Source organism: Zootoca vivipara, chromosome 2, assembly GCF_963506605.1.
Source record: "Zootoca vivipara chromosome 2, rZooViv1.1, whole genome shotgun sequence".
Taxonomy (NCBI): Eukaryota; Metazoa; Chordata; class Lepidosauria; order Squamata; family Lacertidae; genus Zootoca; species Zootoca vivipara.
Window position 1 is genome coordinate 29615791 of NC_083277.1, and position 7761 is coordinate 29623551.

General features: G+C 41.2%; 1 long non-coding RNA gene across 1 annotated transcript; it reads right to left on the minus strand.

The window, feature by feature from the left end:
- Nucleotides 1–822: 822 nt before the first annotated feature.
- Nucleotides 823–5007, minus strand: LOC132591697 (uncharacterized). The gene is made up of 3 exons (XR_009557090.1): nt 4762–5007; nt 4369–4457; nt 823–3661 (listed from the first exon to the last, which is right to left on the minus strand). It is a non-coding gene; the product is annotated as an uncharacterized LOC132591697 (long non-coding RNA).
- Between the last annotated feature and the right edge of the window lie 2754 nt (nt 5008–7761).

The following is a 7761-nucleotide window of genomic DNA, read 5'->3' on the forward strand; positions in this document are numbered from 1 at the left end:
TTCACCAGAAGCAGCTTTGTCATGCTGGCCACATGACCTGGAAGCTGTACGCCGGCTCCCTCGGCCAGTAATGCGAGATGAGCGCTGCAACCCCAGTGTCAGTCATGACTGGACTTAATGGTCAGGGGTCCCTTTACATGTGTCCTTGGTTTGCATAAGTGGTTTACAGCAATAAAACCATACAGTAAAAACATAAGCAAGTTAAAAGCAAAAAGGTTAAAAACAGACATCAGCAAGCCACCGAGGAAGGATGCTGTACTCTTAACTGCCAGCATAGGCCTGGCAGGACAGAAAGGTTTTCAGCAGGTGTTTAAAACTGGCACAGAAGGCACCTGCAGATGGTCAGGTGTCCTGTTGTTGTTTTTTACCAGGCATTTGGTTAAATTGGACATGCCAAGGAACAGCAGAGGGTTGAAAGGATCGGTGCGGGGCATGCTTTGCAACACTTCCCACACTCTCCCTTTCAATTTCTGATGTTGGGATTTGGGCAGGTGGGCAGGGCAACCTGTATGCTAGTCATGTGACATCATAATTAGGTCCTGTTCCCCCCCCCCGTCTAATTAATGGGTTAGGGGAAGGTTGACAAAGTGTAGGGGGCTGCTCCCCCCCCCCGAGAGGTGGAGCTGTAGGCAGGGTTGGTGAGCAACATGAGCAGGGGTGGAGTTCCTAGTTATTCTATACAACTCTGGAGACATGGTAAGGAAGAGCCACCAGCCTACCATTTATTTAAACTTTCTGTAAGATACTGTCTTAAGACCATCCTGTTCTCATTGATCAACCAGATGCTTCTGGAAAGCGCACAAGCAGGATGTGAGCACAATACCACCCTCTCAACGCTGTTCCCCAATGCAAAGGCATAATACCTTTGATCCTGTGAGTAGTAGCCACTGATAGCTATATACACCATGAATTTGTTTAATCCCCTTTTAAAGCTTCAAGGTGACACCAGCAAAGTAATGTGCAACAGCAAACACCCAGTCCATCACAGCTTCAGGGGAGAACCTCCACTGGCTTACATCTGCAAAAATCAGCCAACTTCAGCCATGCAACATCTACCTGCTTCTTCTTCTTTTATTGCATTTCACAAAGCTAACATTTTCTTTTTCTTTACAGAAGAATGAAGAACAATTAAGTCCAACCCAGAAAGTTGTTGGAGAGATGCATACATAAAATGGGTAAGTACAACCATAATTCAATTTATACATATATGCTAATCAGGAAATACATATTTCTTTTTTAGGTGCAGGTAAGTAGTCTTGTAAGTTGTCAATTGGAACATAAGACATATGTTCGACCAAAGTCCAACCAAATCACATGCACATGTTCCACAGGTTCTTTACCTTTGATTACACCAAATGTTGAAAGTCAACTTTTTCAGCAAGAGACCAAATATTTTTGCACCATAATGCAGGAGGCAATTCATGTTAAGTCTTCCATTTTTGTGCTATAGGTAGTATTGCAACTGCCAGCCACGAAGTTAATAACCCTATTGAAGAAAACTGTTTCAGATTGTTAACCCACAGATTTTTTAATGCAAGTTGTGGGGTTGCCTGAATTTCAGACTTTAAAATTTGCGCAATTTCTGTAAATACCTCTTTCTTGTAACCAGGATAGGCCTGGATCTCCTCTATTTATTTTAAGTTGTTCTTTGGATAATAGTTTGTCATTAACATAGAAATACGGAATGTAAATGGGTGCCCCCCCCCCATGACAGGATTGTATTATGCAAGGCTGAATCCTGGACTTGAGAGTGAAAACTGTGGCATTAGAGGCAAGCATAAAGGAGACTGACAGCGTTGCCATCTTTTCTATACCTATAGCATATTCAATGTGTATGGGTTATGCATTGTATCTAAAGTTGTTTTGGAGAGTCTAATAAAAGGAAGCACCCATATTTTTGTGTCTGGTATCATTTCACCTTCCACATCAACCCATTTCTTATTGGATCCAACGATAATACAACTTAGCTTGAGTCATTTGCTTAAGCTTGATTTCTTCCATCAGACCTGTTATAACACGTTATTAGCAACTTCTTAAGATTAGTTCTAAGACCCAGTATTAATTTTTTAATTTTCCTAATTCTTAATTTGAATATTGGTAGGGCCTCCTGAGGGTTAGGTAACATATACATCATGTCATCAGCATAAAAGTTTAATAAATGCTATTCAGCCTTTCCCTGATAACCCTTGATACATGAGTTAAGACGTAATGAAACTGCTAATGGTTCCAGAGAAACAGCAAAGAGCAATGTGGACAGGGGACAACCTTGTTTTGCTCACTTGCCAATATGAACAGAGTTCTAATTCACAGCAATTGTGCTAACAGTGGCCTGGTGAGAGGCACAGAGGACTCTGATAGTAGTCATGAATGTTTTGTCCATCTGATAGTGTTCTAAAACTTTAAAAAGGTACCTCCATACTAAAAAGTCAAAGGCCTTGTAAATGTCCAGTGTTTTGCTCACTTGCCAATATGAACAGAGTTCAAATTCACAGCAATTGTGCTAACAGTGGCCTGGTGAGAGGCACAGAGGACTCTGATAGTAGTCATGAATGTTTTATCCATCTGATAGTGTTCTAAAACTTTAAAAAGGTACCTCCATACTAAAAAGTCAAAGGCCTTGTAAATGTCCAGTGTTTTGCTCACTTGCCAATATGAACAGAGTTCAAATTCACAGCAATTGTGCTAACAGTGGCCTGGTGAGAGGCACAGAGGACTCTGATAGTAGTCATGAATGTTTTATCCATCTGATAGTGTTCTAAAACTTTAAAAAGGTACCTCCATACTAAAAAGTCAAAGGCCTTGTAAATGTCCAGTGTTTTGCTCACTTGCCAATATGAACAGAGTTCAAATTCACAGCAATTGTGCTAACAGTGGCCTGGTGAGAGGCACAGAGGACTCTGATAGTAGTCATGAATGTTTTGTCCATCTGATAGTGTTCTAAAACTTTAAAAAGGTACCTCCATTCTAAAAAGTCAAAGGCCTCGTAAATGTCCAGTGACACCAATGCCAAAGGGCTGGGATTCTTCCTCTTAATTACTGTCATATATTATATTGACTAACCTGCATGTGTGATCTGCATTGTGTCTGCCTGGGATAAATCTGGTTTGGTCTGAATTGACAATTGTATGGATCACCCTGCTGGAAGCCATGACTGATGTAAAAAAAAAGTTGGGGCCTGGTTGAACAGGGTGATCCATCTGTATGATTCTACTTCCTTAGGATCTCTACCTGGTTTAGGTAATGGGGAACAAATGTTTGGGAGGGCTCCACCCCTCCAAATGATATTAAACAGCAAAGTTAAATATGGTGATACTGCAAAGCTTTACAAAAAGTGCTACCAAAGCCATCTGGTCCATCAGCTTCTGAATGTGAATTCCACCAGCATCCATCCATCTACATCTGCCAGCTTCTGCTTGGTCCACTACCAAACATCAGTCACCTTCCGGCTACTCGACCGTATCTGCTTGGTCCGCCATTGGACATCAGTCAGCTTCTGCCAAGGATATCAGCCAGCTTCAGACCATAAACTTGCCACCCACTCAGCAAATCCACTGGCTTCTGCAAGCAAACTTGCCTTCTCATTGCTTCACAGCATCCTGATGCCAGATAATCACCTTCCACCTGCCAATTTGCTTCCTCCACATGGTAGCATCCATGTGGTCTGCGTGGGAGAGAAAGGTGGAGCTGTTATTTCAGTGTGGCTCATCAAAGAACTCGGAGGTGGGTCTAACTCACTCCACTGAATGACAGACAGCATACCCAAGGAAAAGAGGTTCCCACTGCGTACAAAATCATGGAAATTTTCAGTTTGATACCATCACAACCATTGCCCGTTGTGTTCTGTTGGGCAAGAACAAAAGGAAAATAGGAAAGGGACCAGGGAGAGAAAGGAGAAACAACTACTGCTTGCTCACAAATGCCCCTTTTGGGGGGTCAGTTGCCTGCTAGAGTGGTGGCAGACCCACCTGGAGGAAACTGAATACTGTACCCATTTCTAGTTACAGGTAGGTAGCCGTGTTGGTCTGAGTAGAAGCAAAATAAAAAAAATCCTTCAGTAGCACCTTAAAGACCAACTAAGTTTTTATTTTGGTATGAGCTTTCGTGTGCATGCACATCTTTAAGGTGCTACTGAAGGATTTTTTTAATTTTGTACCCATTTCATTTTAGTAAAAAACATGGATCAGAAATCCAAAGGTACATTACAGGATCTGTCTGACAGGGTTGAAAGTTGAAAGGTTAAATATCTGGGGGTTTGGTTGATGAATAAAAATGCAATGTTACTGTATTTCAAAACAACTACTGGTATGTGAAAATATGGAATGTGGTTATAGTAGAGACATACAGAGATGGAGAAGAATGAACTTATACCTGATGAGTAGAATCTCAGTAGTGAAAATGAATGTACTACCCAAAATGCAGTTTCTCTTTCAGACTGTGCTGCTGATCAATTCAGTTACCTGTTTTAAACAATAGCAAAGAGACATAATGGTGCAGTGGCAACTTGCATTAGGATAGATTTTATTCACTCCAGCAGGTGCAGGGTATCATCTGATTGTTAATTTATGAACTCTTAAGATTAATATAATAGGATAATTTTTATCAGTTTTTATAATTCTGCTTCCTGGTTTTTATAACTCTATTTTTATGATGCAGTTTTATTCTATTTTTATGTTGCTTGTCTGCATACTTGTTAGAGGTTTTTTAAATATTAAGTAGGTTGGAAAGGTTTTCAAATGAACAAAATAAATAAATTGTCCTCACCTTGCTGAAACTCTACAGTTCTCTTCATTGCTTTATTTTTTTACACCCCAACCAAGGAAGAAAAACTTAACTTTATTTTCATGCAGAATTATTCCTGCAGCTTGAGATAGGCCTAAAACATGACTCAGCATTCCCGGAGGTCTGCACTTCCTTCCTCTCCCCCAGGGTTCTACTGGGCTTTTACTTAAAGGGACAGTAACATACCAACTAACAATGAAAACAAAGCTTTGAGCAGACAATAAATTTACAAAAGATTAAAGCAGGCTTAGATTACCTTCTGCAGGTGGTCTCGGGAAAACCTAGTAGTTCTCAGATATTCTTGGAAAGCAAACAGAGAGTGAGTGGGATATCTCAACCATGGACCTGTTTTTTTTCACTGGAAAAAAGCAGCTCCCTTCATATCCACTGAACTTCCATTCCTTTATGACATCATAGGTCATTAACAGCCAATGGTAACAGCTGGTGGTGGCCATCACCATTTAGATCTATTTTATATCTATATATCAATCTATATCTATATATCTATATGTGTGTCAGTTTTTTTGGGGGGGGGTTTCTAAGAAAACAACTTTACAGGTGATAGGAGCTTTACTTTTTTGAAATATGGCAACCCTAGTTTTATTTATTGCATTTATGCCCCACTTTTTATCCAAGGACACACCCTTCCCTCATTTAATCCCCACAACAACCCTGTGAGGTAGGTTAGGCTGAGAGGCAGTGACTAGCCCAAGGTCACCTACAACAGTTCCTTAGATTTCTAAACGTGTCCCAAGGCCCCAAAAGGTTTGGGACCATAGCTGTCAAGTTTTCCCTTTTCTTGTGAGGAAGCCTATTCAGCATAAGGGGATTTCCCTTTTAAAAATGGGAGAATTTGACAGCTATGTTTGGGACCCCTGGGTTAGAGGGTTCAGATCCCCACTCAGCCTCACTAGGTGCCCTCGGGTTTGTCCGTCTTTCAGACCAACCTACCTCACAGGGTTGTTGTGAGGATTAAAGGAGGCCAGAGGAGAAATGTCATAATATAAAGTCATCTCCATTGGTCATCTAGGGCACAAATGCTGTCCTAGGAACACTGCAAGCCCTCCTGGATCTGATTTGCTCAGGACGCCACTGCTAAAGGGACACCTTTCCCCCTATGAACCTGTAACGTTGTTGTTGTTGTTTCAGGTGATGAGTTTGTGTTGTGAAATTTATGGATCCACAATGATGAAGGGGCATGCTAGAGAATTCATTTCTAACTCTCTCTTAGGATAATGGTAGAATCTGAAACCAAGGCTTCAAGTCATTGCTTTCTTGAAAAACCTTCTTCTTTTCTTATTTAAAGGACGGCATAAACTGTAGTAAATCTCCAGAGATCCGTCTCCTGTGTCCCAATGGAGTTCCTGTAAATTGTGGCAGTAAGAATTGCAGCAAGGTTGAAACAGGAAAACGGTAATGTAGAAGAATCTCCTCATTTTAATTCATCCCTGAATCCATTTTGTCCAGTTAGAGCTTTGCAGCTTGACATCTGTGCATGAGCTTTCCTACCAAAACAAACAAGCTGTTTTTAAGTGGGTGTGCAAGCCTGTGTTCTCTTGTAGTACAACTGAAAGGAATGGGATGTATGGAGAACGAAACAGTAGGAGATCGGCCATGCATAGTAATGACACTAAGGACTCAGCTACATTAGTAAAGAGACAGTGACTTGAATGTGCTATAAACATGCAACACCAGATGGCACCAGAGAGCAGGAAATTTTAAAAAGCAGTTTTCGATGGAGATTTTTTCTTCTTCCATTATAAAGATCTACTGTAATTTCTGACTTAGTCATAGTGTTTTTTTCCCTGTGTCTAGATCCACCCTAAGTCCTAGAGCACAAAAGAAAACAAAAATATCAGCACAGATAACTGAAAGCAGACATTGACAGACCAAACAAAATTAAAAAAAATTCCTTCCAGTATCACCTTAGAGACCAACTAAGTTTGTCATTGGTATGAGTTTTCCTGTGCATTAGTGACAAACCACTAATACACAGAGCAATTACTCAGAAGACAAAGACGAAAGACACAGAAAGATGGTTTCATGTATTCAATAAGAAGGTTGGGGTGGGCTAGTGAGAAGAGCCAAAGATCTCTGAGTGGTTTAAGAGCAACAACAGTGTGTTGTAAGTGTGTACTTGTGATGGGAAGGATTGCTGTAATTGTCCGGTTAAGTGGTCATCACCTAGTAATTGGGCATGTATAAAAGCCTCTCTGACTTTTTAGGGACCGATCCTATGTACATTTGTACTAATAAAGGCCTAATTTAAAGCCAGCTGGCATTCCGTTTGGGAGCTCCAGTTGGGACAAACACTTTACAAATTTCTCCAACCATAACTGTATGCATCTCAGTTCCCATTGCAGAACGTAGCTGAGGGACACTCTTGAGTGTGGTTTAATTTTCTTTTTTCTTTTTATATCATACCGCTTCTCTCTTTCTCTCTTCCCCACTGCAACACCCAGGGTCTCGCTGACTTCCCTGTGCCCACCTGACATACCTTCTGCAACTAAAGCATATGAATGAAGTGTAGCTTCAAAAAACGATTGCCTTAATTCACACTGACAAAACACCCACTGTGTGATGACAGGAACGCAGGCTGGTTTCAAGCCGAGCTGCCTACACTTTCTCACAAAAAAATGACACTGAACGTCTACCTCATGTCAAGATAGCCACTTGCCAAGCTAAAGTGCTTCAGGGGGATATAGAGGTGAGGCATAACATTCGATTGCGAGCCATGATACGATTAACAATTGCCATTTCAGTACTAGTGGACTCTAAAAGAAATAGAGCGATGGAGATGAGGGGGCACTTCTCAGGCTCCTGGCCAGTCTGCGTTATCATGCAGTGGTGGTTCAGCTGTAGACCTTCTTGGGATAAACTGACTATCTTGACCTATTTCAGTTGGGGTTCAGGACTCCTCTAGGGACACAATTGGCCTTGGTTGCTGAAATATACTCGGAGTCAAGAGTGAATTTCATGCTC